This window comes from Petaurus breviceps, unplaced genomic scaffold (assembly GCF_028583685.1).
Source record: "Petaurus breviceps papuanus isolate PSGF00001 unplaced genomic scaffold, PetGlider_PUasm1.0 175, whole genome shotgun sequence".
In the NCBI taxonomy this organism is placed as follows: domain Eukaryota; kingdom Metazoa; phylum Chordata; class Mammalia; order Diprotodontia; family Petauridae; genus Petaurus; species Petaurus breviceps.
In genome coordinates, this window is record NW_027185764.1 from 10,713,673 (window position 1) to 10,726,380 (window position 12,708).

The following is a 12,708-nucleotide window of genomic DNA, read 5'->3' on the forward strand; positions in this document are numbered from 1 at the left end:
CCCTTTGTTTTTTCTGTCCAACAGGTCTTGATGGGCAAGGCTGGGAGGGACTTGAGGGTGGTAAGTATGAGCTGTGGGAAGTGAAAAGACAAAGGAAAATTCTTTGGGGTGGGGGGAAGGATCCTTAATTTTTTACTAGTCTGAATCAGACCATTTGAGTGCACTCTGTAATGTTCTATGTCTAGTCTGTCTTTGTACATCTGAAATGGTTTGTGTTTGTGTTGGAATAGTAAGGAAAAAAGAACTCCTTGGTCCTTGTCCTGTAATTAACAGAACAAAGGTTATTCCTCAGGAAGTGCTAATGAGAGAGGATAGAAGTTTGGTTTATTTTTCTTAGAGGGGGCTCCCAGAGCCCATACCTCATCATTCACAGGTAAAAGCAATTTTCTAATGGAATATTTTTATGTATAGATTTTTGAAGGTATATAATAAAAAGTGGATCTATTATATTTGGGCATAAATATAGTAGTGCTACTAACCTTCCCTACACAATGTTTGGGGCATTGCATATTTTTAAGTTGTAAGATTTGGAAAAATTATGAGCTGTGTTGCTAAAAACAATTTAAATGTTGTTTAGAGGCTTATTAACTTCATACAAAAGTTGTGTTATAAGGATTTCTATTTTACAGATGAGAATCCTGAGAGAATATAGGTTTTGGGATTACCACATTCATTATATGAAATTTGGAATGCAATAATTTCTACTAAGTTCAAAGATAAAAGAAGACATAAGGGACTCTATTTAAGGATTCTGCCATTAAAGTGTTCTAAGGTTTATCTTTGCTGTTAAGTGCTTATTCAATTTAAATTTAAAGATGGGTATTGATTATGGTAATGGTATAAATTACTGTAACTTGTAATTATTAATGGAAGAATTATATTGTCAGAGGGAAAAAAAGTTATGCATGGGACATTCTGACCATGTGTTGTAATATTTTGGAGTGTTGTGATTTGGGGAATCATAAGCTTCCTAGTTTGTCTTTGTTTAAAAGGAAGTTTCAGGTCTATCATTTATGAAACTTGTAAGATACTGTTTTAATGTTGAAACCTAAAATTAACAGGCAGTCAAACAAATCTGTAAAACTATTTTCCTTGTAGTTTCTGGTCTGGCCCACCTAGAATTACAATGAAAGTTAGTTATAGCTACAAACATCTTAGCGGATTCTGAGAATTAATCATTAAGAGGTTGGAAATTGTTTATATTGAAATTGCTGGAGAAAACTCCTGGGACTTTCAGGTAATTCCAGGAGTTCAGCAGTGCTAAAATATCTATTCCCAATAAAAATCACTCAGCATTCTTCTCTCCCTCCCGGGAGTTAAGAGAGTACCTCAACAGCATGGGGAACTTTCTTTAACAACCAGAAGTTTTGTTAACACTTCTCATCCCAGAACAGATAAGAGAAGAGAATACAGGAGAATTGTAGGCATAATATTCACAAACTGACAGTAGCCCTAACTAACAGCCTGTTACTCTGGGCATTTTGTAGTTCATCGTCCTAAGGAAGGTTTAGAAATGTCACTTAGCTCGTGTAAATTATACCACCCCAGCCCAGTAGCTGCAAACAGCCCCAAGCTCTGTACATTTTGCAGTTGTCAGAAAGGGAAGGGTAGGTGGATCAAGCTTGTGGGGAACATCTCCTAAGCCCTGTCTCCAAGAAAAATCACTGGGAAAGCCAGTCTTTACTATAGGTAAACTCTATACTTCTCTGTTCCAGGTGCAAAAAATGCATTTTATCTCTGTTTGATCTGTTTACTGAATTTGGAAAAGAAAAATAGTAATTGTTATGGGATTAAAATGGTATAATGATTGTAAAATGTTTAATATAATAACTGGCATGTGTTGGATACAACATCATTATCTCTCTAAATTTGAATAGGTTTTTGGATCCCAGGAGTGATAAGATCAATTAATTTATAAGTCATCTGATGTCATTTGAAATTCATTGTTATGGAAGATGGTGGAGTAGAAGCAGGATCTCCCTGCTGCTCTGGCTTCCACCTTCCCCAATCCATGTAAAAAGGGGACTCTAAACAAAATTTGGAGCTGCAAACCCCACAAAATGACACAGAGAAGCTAACCTCCTGCTGAGGACAGCCAGGCAGGCAGGCAGGAATTGACCAGCACAGCACTCTGAGGCAGAGCCCAGCCCCACACTGAGGCTTTAGCCCCAGGGCAGGCCTGAACAGCCACCTGCCAGAGGGACTCCAGATCAACTGCAGCTGTGGCCGTTTCCAGATTTATCAACACATAGATGCGAAGGACAAAGTGAGAGGTCAGTGCAGTCCAGACTTTAGGACCCAGTAAGTGGGAGTGCGTGGCTTTTTCCCCTGGGGCAAGAAGGCACTGAGACGCCTGTACAGCCAGCCAGCGCCAGGTGGCAGCTTCAGCTCCTGGCATGCAGAATGTAGGGGAACCAAGTGAGCAGTCTGAGGGGTAATAGCTCTTGCTTTAACCTGCTTGGATCTTGATTGCAGTCTAGGGTGGAGGTCCTGGGGTGTGTGACCAGCTTGCCAGAGTGTGTGGAGGCTTCCAAGGGAGCACCCAACTCCAGCAGCTGAGAAAACGCCAGCATTTGAAACAAAGCTCCCCTGTCTGGTGACAGAGTCCACTGTGGAAAAAAGCCTAGGGGTCAAGTGACTGAGGGGCGACATGACCAGGCAAAGGAAACAAAGCAGACAGAAGATTCCAACATTAGACTCCTATTTTGGGGACAAAAAGGAGCAAAGCATGGAACAAGAGGAAGACAATGAAGTCAGAACTCCTGCACCAAAAGCTTCAAAGGAAAATACAAGCTGGTTACAGGCCATAGAGGAGCTTAAGAAGCAAAGAAGAGAAGTGGAGGAAAAATTGGAAAGAGAAATGAAAAAATTGCAAGAAAATTAAGAAATGAGAGTCAACAGCCTGACTGAGGCAAATCACACCTTAAAAAAATAGACTAACTCAAATGGCAAAAGAGGCTAAAAAAGGCAATGAGGAGAAGAATGCCTTAAAAAGCCGAATTTGCCAGATGGAAAAAGAATCTCAAAAGCTCACCAAGGAGAATCATTGCTTCAGAATTAGATTGGAGCAAATGGAAGTTAATGGCTTTATGAGAAATCAAGATGCTGTTAAACAGATCCAAACAAATGAAAGAATAGAAGGCAATGTGAAATATCTCATGGGAAAAACCACTGACCTGGAAAATAGATCCAAGAGAGAGAATTTAAAAATTATTGGACTACCTGAAAGCCATGATAAAAGTAAGAACCTAGAAATCATCCTCCAGCAAGTTCTCAAAGAAAACTTCCCTGATATTTTAGAACCAGAGGGCAAAATAGAGTTTGAAAGAATCCACCTATCACCTCCTGAAAAAGATCCCCAAAAGAAAACTCTTAGGAATATTATAGCCAGGTTCCAGAATTCCCACATTAAGGAGTGAATATTACAAGCAGCCAGGAAGAAACAATTTGAATATTGTGGAAACACAATCAGGATAACCCAGGATCTGGCAGCTTTCACACTGAGGGATCAAAGGGCTTGGAATATGATATTCCAAAAGTCAAAAGAGTTGGGATTAAAACGAAGAGTCACTTACACAGTAAAACTGAGTATCATGTTGTAGGGGAAAATATGGTTATTCAGTGGAATAGAGGACTTACAAGCATTCTTGCTGAAAAAAACAGAATTGAATAGAAAATTTGTCACTCAGATACAAGAACAAGAGAAGCATGAGAAGGCAAACAGGGTAAAGAAATCATAAGGAACTTATCAAAGTTGAACTGAAGTGTCCACCAGAAATTATACCCTAGAGCCCCCTTAAATCTGCTAGAGGGGACCCCTACTGAGTTCCTTGGAAACAATCTAATAGGCTCCAATAGTAAAGAAATGTTTCACCTGTGTTGCTAAAACCATGCCACAGATTCCCATGGATTCAGGTCTGTTTATGTTTGTATCCAAGGCTTTGCTAAGGTATTATGGCTTCACTTTGCTTTAGTAGAAATAATACTAAGGCTTTGTTTCAATAGGAATAATACTGAGAAAGCTTCGCTTCAATGGAAACAATGCTAACCCCTTAGAAACATATTCTGTTGCCAGTAATCACATTGTCTATAAAATTATGTCTAACAGAAAGCTCGCTGCTGTCTTTCGGTCTGAGAGGCAGTCCCAGCCTGTTAATAAACACTCCTTTCAAATCATAATTGGCCTAGCTGTCCTGTTATATCTCGGATGTCCATTACAAAACTATTAACATTCCTACATGGAAAAACAATAATTGTAACTGATGAAACTTTTCTCAGTAGTTGAAGGGAATAGAAATACATACATACACACATATATATATATATATATGTGTGTGTGTGTGTATGTATTCCTATGTGTATATAAATGTATATATATGTATACATATATATGTCTATATATGAGGGTATATGGACATATGAATACATATTTGATTGTGTGTACATATATTTACAGGTATACATAGATAGAGGGCACAGGACCAATTTAATAGGAAGGGATGATATTTAAAAGGTGAAATTAAGAGGTGAGAGAGGAATATAATGAGAGGATATGGGGAGAGACAGAATGGGGTAAACTATCTCATAGAGAAGACGCAAGGGAAAATAGTTACAATGGAGGGGAAGAATAGGAAGGCAAAAGGGAATGGATCAACCTTATTCCCATTGAATTTGGCTTGAGCAGGGAATGAAATACACACTAAATAGGGTATCTCTCTCTACAGGAGAGTAGGGGGTGAAGGGGATGAGAGGGGGGTCATGGAAAGGAGGGCAGGCTGGGGGGAGGGAAGTTGGAATCACCCACTTTTGAAAAGGGATGGGATCAAATTAGAGAATAGAACAAGTGGGAGGTGGGATAGGAGGGAGGGAAATATAGTCAGTCTTTTAAAATATATCTACTATGTTATTGTTTTGTATTAGCCACACATGTACAACCTATACTGAACTGCTTATCTTCCCAGTAAGGGTGGGTCACAAGGGAGGAAAGGAATGAATCTGGAATTCAAAGTTTTAAAATCAAATATTCTAATACATATTTACTATTATTAATATTATTTTATGTGTAATTGGGAAATAAGATATACAGGCACTGGCGCATAGAGATCCACCATGCCCTACTGGGTAAGTCAAAAGGGGTATGGGAGAAAATATGGGAGAGAGCAGATTGGAGGACGGTATATCCTGTGGGACTGCTATTTTGGGGCACTGAGTAGGGGAAAAACAGGGAGAAAATTTGTAACTCAAAGTCTGGAGGAAATGAATGATGTAAATCAGAAATTAATAAACGTTTGAAAAAAAAGAAATTCATTGTTATGTTGTTGCCATATCCCTAAGATTGTAATTTTGTGATCTAGGAGTTCTGTATGATACATTAGAAATTTATGTTAATTAAGAACATTGTATACTAACTAATTTATTTAATTACAATTTTAAAGGTTTATTTTTGCTTTATGGAAAAAGAAAGATATCATTTAAAACTTCCAAATTAATAGTTAATAAAGGCTTAGAGATTATTTCTCTTAATATCAGGATAAATTCAAACTGGTTTTTAAAAAAAGGAAATACTTTTAGAAGAGATATTTTGAAAAGTCTTGTGTGTTACGTATTTTTTGAAGGTTTAATAAATTTCCAAGGTGAGTTATTGTTAAACTAATGCAATAAGTTGTAGAGCAGAAAAGATCTTGTTTCAATTTGAATTTGTGACTATTAAATGGCATAAGCAAAAATTAACATTTGTATTTGAACATATAAGTGAAGATTTAAGTTTCTGAAGTATCTTACTCTTCCAGACTGAGTATAATTAGGGAAAAATAAACAAAGACATAAGTCCATCATTCTGTGAAGTTTAGATATTAACTTTTTCTTTATTTAAACTAGGATCCCTGTAGATACATATGTCAGGAGAAGAATAATGACTTATGAGCTATCTTGTTTTATGGTTAAAAATGTAAAGGAAAGCTGAATAATCTGGATAATGGGTTTGAGAAATATGTAAAGATAATAAAAGTTTGATCAGAATTATGGAAGGCTGATAAGAAGGTTTGGGGACAAATGGGGGTTTATCCAAGCCCCTCCTGTCTCTAGATTGTTGCTCTGTATACCTTTGGATCAGTTTTAGGTGGTTCAAGAGTGTGAGGAAGTATTTTCAGAAGGCAGAAAGATTTGTAACTTGTAACTTTTCAGATCAGATCCCCATGGCAGACAATGGATACTTCTGAGAGAGGATTACTACTAAACAAATAGGCTAATTTAATTGAAAGAGACCATCTGCTCTTGGCCGCAACACAATCAATAAATGCTGGAAAAGTCTTCCCACTGCTTTCATGATGGATTTACGCTCCTCTGTGAATATTTTACACTACTATGCAATCTGTGTCGATAAGGTTCAGGGTTGTAAAATCCCAGTTGATGGAAAATTTTTCTCTTATAGAAGACATGAACCTTTTGGTGCTTGTGGCCAAATCATTCCTTAGAATTTTCCTTTGATTATGCTTATGTGGAAAATTGGACCTGCCTTTTGCTGTGGAAACACCATCATTGTCAAACATGCAGAACAGAACCAACTAACTGCTCATGTAGCATCATTAATTAAAGAGGCAGGATTTCCTCCAGGAGTAGGGAATATTGTTCCTGGTTATGGACCCATGGCTGGAGGAGCCATTTCTTCTCACAAGGATGTAGATAAGGTGGCCTTCACAGCGTCTCGGCTGCTGGGAAAAGAGAGGAATTCTAAGAGGGTTTTACTGGAGCTGGGAGGAAAGAGTTCTTGCTTTTTTGTTGATGCTGACATGGATAATGCTGTGGAATCCACACACTTCATCCTATTCTTTCATCAAGACCAATACTGCATGGCTGCATCCAGGCTTTTTGTGGAAGAGTATATTTACAATGTGTTTGTTTGGAGAAGTGTAGAGCAGGCCAAAAAATACACCCTGGGGCATCCTCTGAACCTAGGAATACAGCAAGGCCCTCAGATTGATAAAGAACAGCACAGTAAAATATTTGGCGTCATTGAGAATGGGAAGAAGGAAGGAGAAAAATTGGAGTGTGGAGGAAGACCATGGGGAGATAAAGGTTACTTCATCCAGCCCACAGTTTTCTCCAATGTTAATTATGAGATGCATATCTCCAAAGAAGAGATTTTTGGACCAGTCCAACAAATCATGTAGTTTAAACCTCTTGGAGTGATCAAGAGGGTCAACAATACCCACTATGGCTTATCAGCAGGCAATTTCAACAGAGATCTTGATAAAGCCATCACAATTTCCTCTTCTCTCCAATCTGGAACAGTCTGGGTGAATTACTATGGTGTGATTTCTACTCAGACTCCTTTTGGTGGATTCAAGATATCTGCAAATGGGAGAGAATTAGGAGAATATGGTCTCCATGAATACACTGAAGTCAAGACTGTCACAATCAAGATTTCTGAGAAGGAGTAAGAATGGCACAGAAGATGGTACTCTATATTTTTTATGACTGAGCAACTCTAGCCCTAAATCATGGAAGATATTACAGCTGCTATTTTCTCCTGACATTAGTAGCATTCAAAAATTATATCTAGAGCATGCCATATGCCTTCTTACTCTCATGTAAACATGATCAATATATTCTACCTGAAATTAACTCGAGATCTCTCAAGTGTTAGAACAGTGATGAGTTTTCTTGGTAAATGATTCTTGCAGAGTTTAAGCCATTAAGGAATGTTTGGGTTTTTTTTTTCTATTAATGATTAATTGAAATTTACTGCGCAGGTTAATTTACCAACTAGAGGTACTCTCTTCAGTGATCCTGTTAAGTCTTTGCTTTTGGAAACAGTGTGTCCAATAAAGCAATAACTCTTCTGCTTAATTGTAGTTTCAGTATCAGTTTAATTTGAGTTTCACAATAAACCTGTCAGGACTATATTATAAATGTTATTTTTCAGATTTCTCATACAATGAAGTTAAGTCATAAAGATGAACACTTCCAGAACTTAGAGAGACCTTTGTGCTCTCTGTCTCTCATTATTGATGAGAAATGTTAGATCTTGTCAATTTTTCTTGATCATAGAGGGTATAGGTGTCAGACTTAGTACTAAAACTTATGCCTAATGAATTTGAGTTCACCTCTTTTTTCATGGTTCTATGACATATGATTTCCTTATATTTGTACATTTATTAATTGTCACAGACAGAATTTTCATCTTTGTATCCCAAGGACTAAGGCACAGCACCTAGTATATACAGTAATTTAATAAATGCTTGTTGAGTGCTTCTTTTGTACTTCAGACATCTATAAAACTTTAACTCCACTCTTGTTTTGTAACAACTATGTCTGATAACGATTAAAGATTTTGTACCATTACCAGTACACATTTAAAGAGGCTAAAGTTAATGATTATTTTCTGAATTTAACTGACCATCAGAGAATTCCATGAACTTGTTTCCCCTATAGTAGGTCAATAAAGATAAACTCTAGTGTGTTAGAGATAAATATTTGTATAGGATCCATAAAACTTCCCAGCTGGATCATAATTTCATTGGCTGTCCCTTTAATACTTCCCCTTGTTTTACAGTCTTTATATTCCATTCAGAATTTGTCAGGGAATTACAACAGCACTTGAAGCTGTGGTACTAAGAACTGAGGTGCAAGCAGAAAAGAGGAAAAGAGACAGAAATAAAGAACTGGCTAGAGAGCATGACAATGGCCACCATCCCAAGCTTAAGTGCTGGAACCTGGGCACTGCTTGTTCTCTTCTTGACTCTCTTGTTTCTGTAAGTGACAACCTCCTTCTGCCCCTTCTACTACAATTTATCAAGGCATTAGACCAACTCCTTTGTTAGTCACAAGACTTTTCACAGTGACTGGTTTTCTAATTGTTCTTACTCCTTTTTAATGTATACAAAGATATATCTGTTATTTAGTATTTCTGTAACTGAAAATGCTGAATTTCTTCGTTTATAAAATGAGTTGACATAGTTTGCTACAAAAAATACTAAAGGAAATATAAACTTTTCGATCAAAGGCTCTAGACTCTTTTCCCAAAAGAATTGACTTTGAAGTTATCCTTTGGTAGTAGTCAAGTGATTTAAGAGCAAAGAAAACTCCTGAAAGACACTTGAGTTCATGTCAATTGTCTGTTTTTTTATTACCCTTCCAGTTTTGCTTCCTATCATTTTACTTTGCAAAGCTTAAAAGATATTTCCTCATATCCAAAAAATTTATAGCTCATTTGTCAATGCTCATCTTGACCAAGTCACCGAAATATTTTCAACCAGCTGGTTTCTAGGGATTCTGGATGATGTATTTGTCCATTTTCCCTTTTTTAAGGTTTGGGGACCAAAAGTCAACAAAAGTTGAGCATTCCTGTTATGTCCTACGCATCTCTTTTAACTAATCACTGCCCCGGAAAGGAAGGGAACTAGAAAACTGGTCAATATCATGGATACATGATAGAGATGGAAGCATTTTTATACAAAAGTTACAAGTTGATCAATTATGTCTAATGTTGCAGTCCCCACGAGCTTATGAAACCCAAGGATCATATTGGTAGGAGAATAGATAGAGACCCAATCTCAGATTTTGCAACCTCTTAAATCTCAGCATTTGGTTTCTTTATTTTTAAGGCTTCTGATACCTTCAGAATCTATCATTTAGTTATGTTCTATAACATAAATGTTTTGTGCTTAGGTCTTTGTTTATTCCTTGGTATATTGGTTAGTTTACCACAAAATGTGTCAGTGGTCCCTGCTCAATGTTAAAGGAAAATTCACAGAACTTCATACATTTTCATTTTATTTTTTCCTGTAGACTCTGCATCATTTAAATTTATTGAGGTAGTAGAAGTTGATATTCAAATCTCCCTTTTGTACCAGGTGTTTCAAAATTCACTGTAAGTGAATAGAGAATACTTGTTAATAATTCTCCACATGGACATAAAAAAATAATCAGTTCAGAAAAAATGAAGTTACTATTGAACAGGGAGATAGTTTAATATCATAATCCCAATATCCAGGTTTTTTTCTTAGAGCTATCAGTAAACACTAGAAGGTCAAAGTCCTGGGGAAATATGAACATTAAATACCATGGAATTCTTCTTCATTTACACTAAGATCCGAGGAACACTGGTGGCTTAGGTGGCTCCTAGAAAACTAGAATGATAATGCATTCTGGCATGAAAGGCCCTAAATTTAGATCCTTCTTTTGATGCTCATTTACCTATGTGACCTTGGACAATGATCTTAAATTACATTGCCTCAGTTTCCTCATCTATATAATGAGGAGACTGTGACAAAGGACTCTGAAGCATTCTAAAACTATAGATTTATGATTCTATCATCTTAAATCCCATAATGGAAGTCAGAACAGTCAGTGTCTGCTGCTTTGTGCCATTGTGGGCTGCGGGTAATGATGTAGCACAGTATTTATAGGAACATAGGATATGAGACCTAGGAAGGACCTTGGGGATTATCCTCTACTATTCCCTCCTTTTTTTTTTTTACCTCATTTGACAGATTAGGGACTTGAGGTTAAGAAAGGGAAGGAACCTGCTTAATAATATAATACATCCCAGCAGAAACATAATGTAAAATAACATAATATGATATAACATATTTATGGAGCCTACCATGTTGGGTTTATAATCAGCATACAGATGTGCTAAGCAAAAAAGAAGGGAAATTATACTCTAGATGAGGAAATAATATTAAATAGATGATTAATGGTATATCAAGCAAGTTCTTTTAAAATTTTTACAAACTCTGTTGTGAAATGAGTTGACCCTTTGGAAGAATAGCCAGAATCTTACCCATCACTGCCATACAGATTGAAGAGGAATAAGGGTAACATATAAATAATAAGTAAAGAACATAATTCATATCCAGGCTTGCTAGAAATATTTTCCATATTTGAGTCCACACTACTTTCTTTTTATTTTCTCCTCTTTTATGTAGGTGAAGTTATGGTGTCAGGGTTGATTTTGCTATACCTTATCCCATAATAGAACTTCCTTATTTCTTTGCATACATTAATCATAACTATTGTGGGACTTTCTATTATATTTGATTATTATAATGTGCCATAATTACTTTAGTCAATTTTGAATGTAATATTTGGGTTCAATTTTTGCTTTTCAAAATAAAGAAGAAATGAATATATTTTTACATACACAAGTAATTATAAAATGTCATGTTTATTTTTGTGATACTGTCCTGATAGAAGAACTGCTTGATTAAAAGTCAAATTCAGTTTTGTTACTCTTATAATGTATTGGGTCATTGGTCTCCAAAATATTTTCTTGATTCTGAAGTCCCACCAACAATATTTTAGGGTATCTGATTGCTCATAACCCCACCAAAAGTGGATATGACCATTGAGGATTTAATAGCAAGTTTTGGAAATGTAGCCTAGTTTAGAACAATGAATTCCAAGGCATTTAAAAATGAAAACATGAGACACCTCACTCACTGTCTTGATTTGGACTCTGCTCCTGACCATCACCCCTGTCCAAGTGACACCTTCAGGAAGCCTGTCTCCTTATTCAGTACAAAAGCCTTTTGAGGAATTAAAGCTGTGGGCCTCCCAAAGTGTAGTAGATAGGTATATGATGTTCTTAAGTAAGCTGCCACATATGATTAAGGAAGAAAGAAAGGAATTTAGGAAAGAAGGAAAGTAGAAAGGGGATATGGAAGTAAGAATAAAAGACTTTCCCATGCATGTCCTACATTCTGGGTACTGTGGCACATACTTTAACAATGTACTCATTTGATCCTCACAACAATCCTGAAAGTTAGGTACCATTATTATCCCCATTTCACAACTGAAAAAACAGAGATAAAGAGAGGTTAAGTAACTTGCCCAGGATCACTCATCTGTTTACTAATGAAAGCTGTATTTGAACTAAAGTATTGTATTTGAACTATCCTCTCTCCAGTTCCAGTAGTGCAAGCATATCCTGAAAGACATGTCTCACATATCCACCCACCCTAGCACAATTACTGATTTTTTAAGTGTGGGTGAATAAATTGTGTTTGTAATCAGCTGTGAACATGTTAGAGATATTAAAGAGATTGTATCCCAGAGGAAGGGGTGGTAAATAATGACAAAAGGTACATAGAGGTAAAGAAATTTGGAAATTGAGAAAAAAGTCATTGAAATTTACAATAAAGAGATATTTTTTTTGTCACCGGAGGAAGCAGTTTCAGCTGAATATTAAGATCATTAGCAAAAATGCAAGTCATTAGGCTATCCTAGAATACATAGATTCAGTCCCCATCCCAGACAGAGTTTAGAGAGGGAGCCTGAAAGCAGCATCTAAAACTCTGAAGGAGGACTGCAGTACATGGAAAACTAGAAATAAACTTGAACTAAGTTAAACTCTAAACTGGTAACTCAAGGCTTGGACAACTTGCTTACCAAGCACTCAGTGCCCAAAACCCTTAAGTGAATATACTGTGGACTTAATACCATACACAGGAAGCAATATGGGAAAGTCTAGAGGGGTTATCAGACTCAACTCCAAAAGTTCTCCAAGCTAGGTCTGTAGTGCCAGGGTGCCTAGAATAAATGAGTGAAGTAATGACTAATGAAACAAACAAACAAAGATAAGAATTACTAAGAGACCAAGGTTACCCAAATAGTAGAGCAAGCAGAATATCTATCTATCTATCTATCTATCTATCTATCTATCTATCTATCTATCTATCTATCTATCTATCTATCTATCTATCT

General features: G+C 36.5%; 2 pseudogenes; both read left to right on the plus strand.

Annotated features, from left to right (window-relative positions):
• The first annotated feature begins 6,351 nt into the window (after positions 1–6,351).
• LOC138158994 (aldehyde dehydrogenase 1A1 pseudogene) lies at positions 6,352–7,439 on the plus strand (annotated as a pseudogene).
• A 1,186-nt stretch (positions 7,440–8,625) lies between these two features.
• Positions 8,626–12,708, plus strand: part of LOC138159037 (cytochrome P450 3A4-like) — a 55,357-nt pseudogene continuing 51,274 nt past the window's right edge.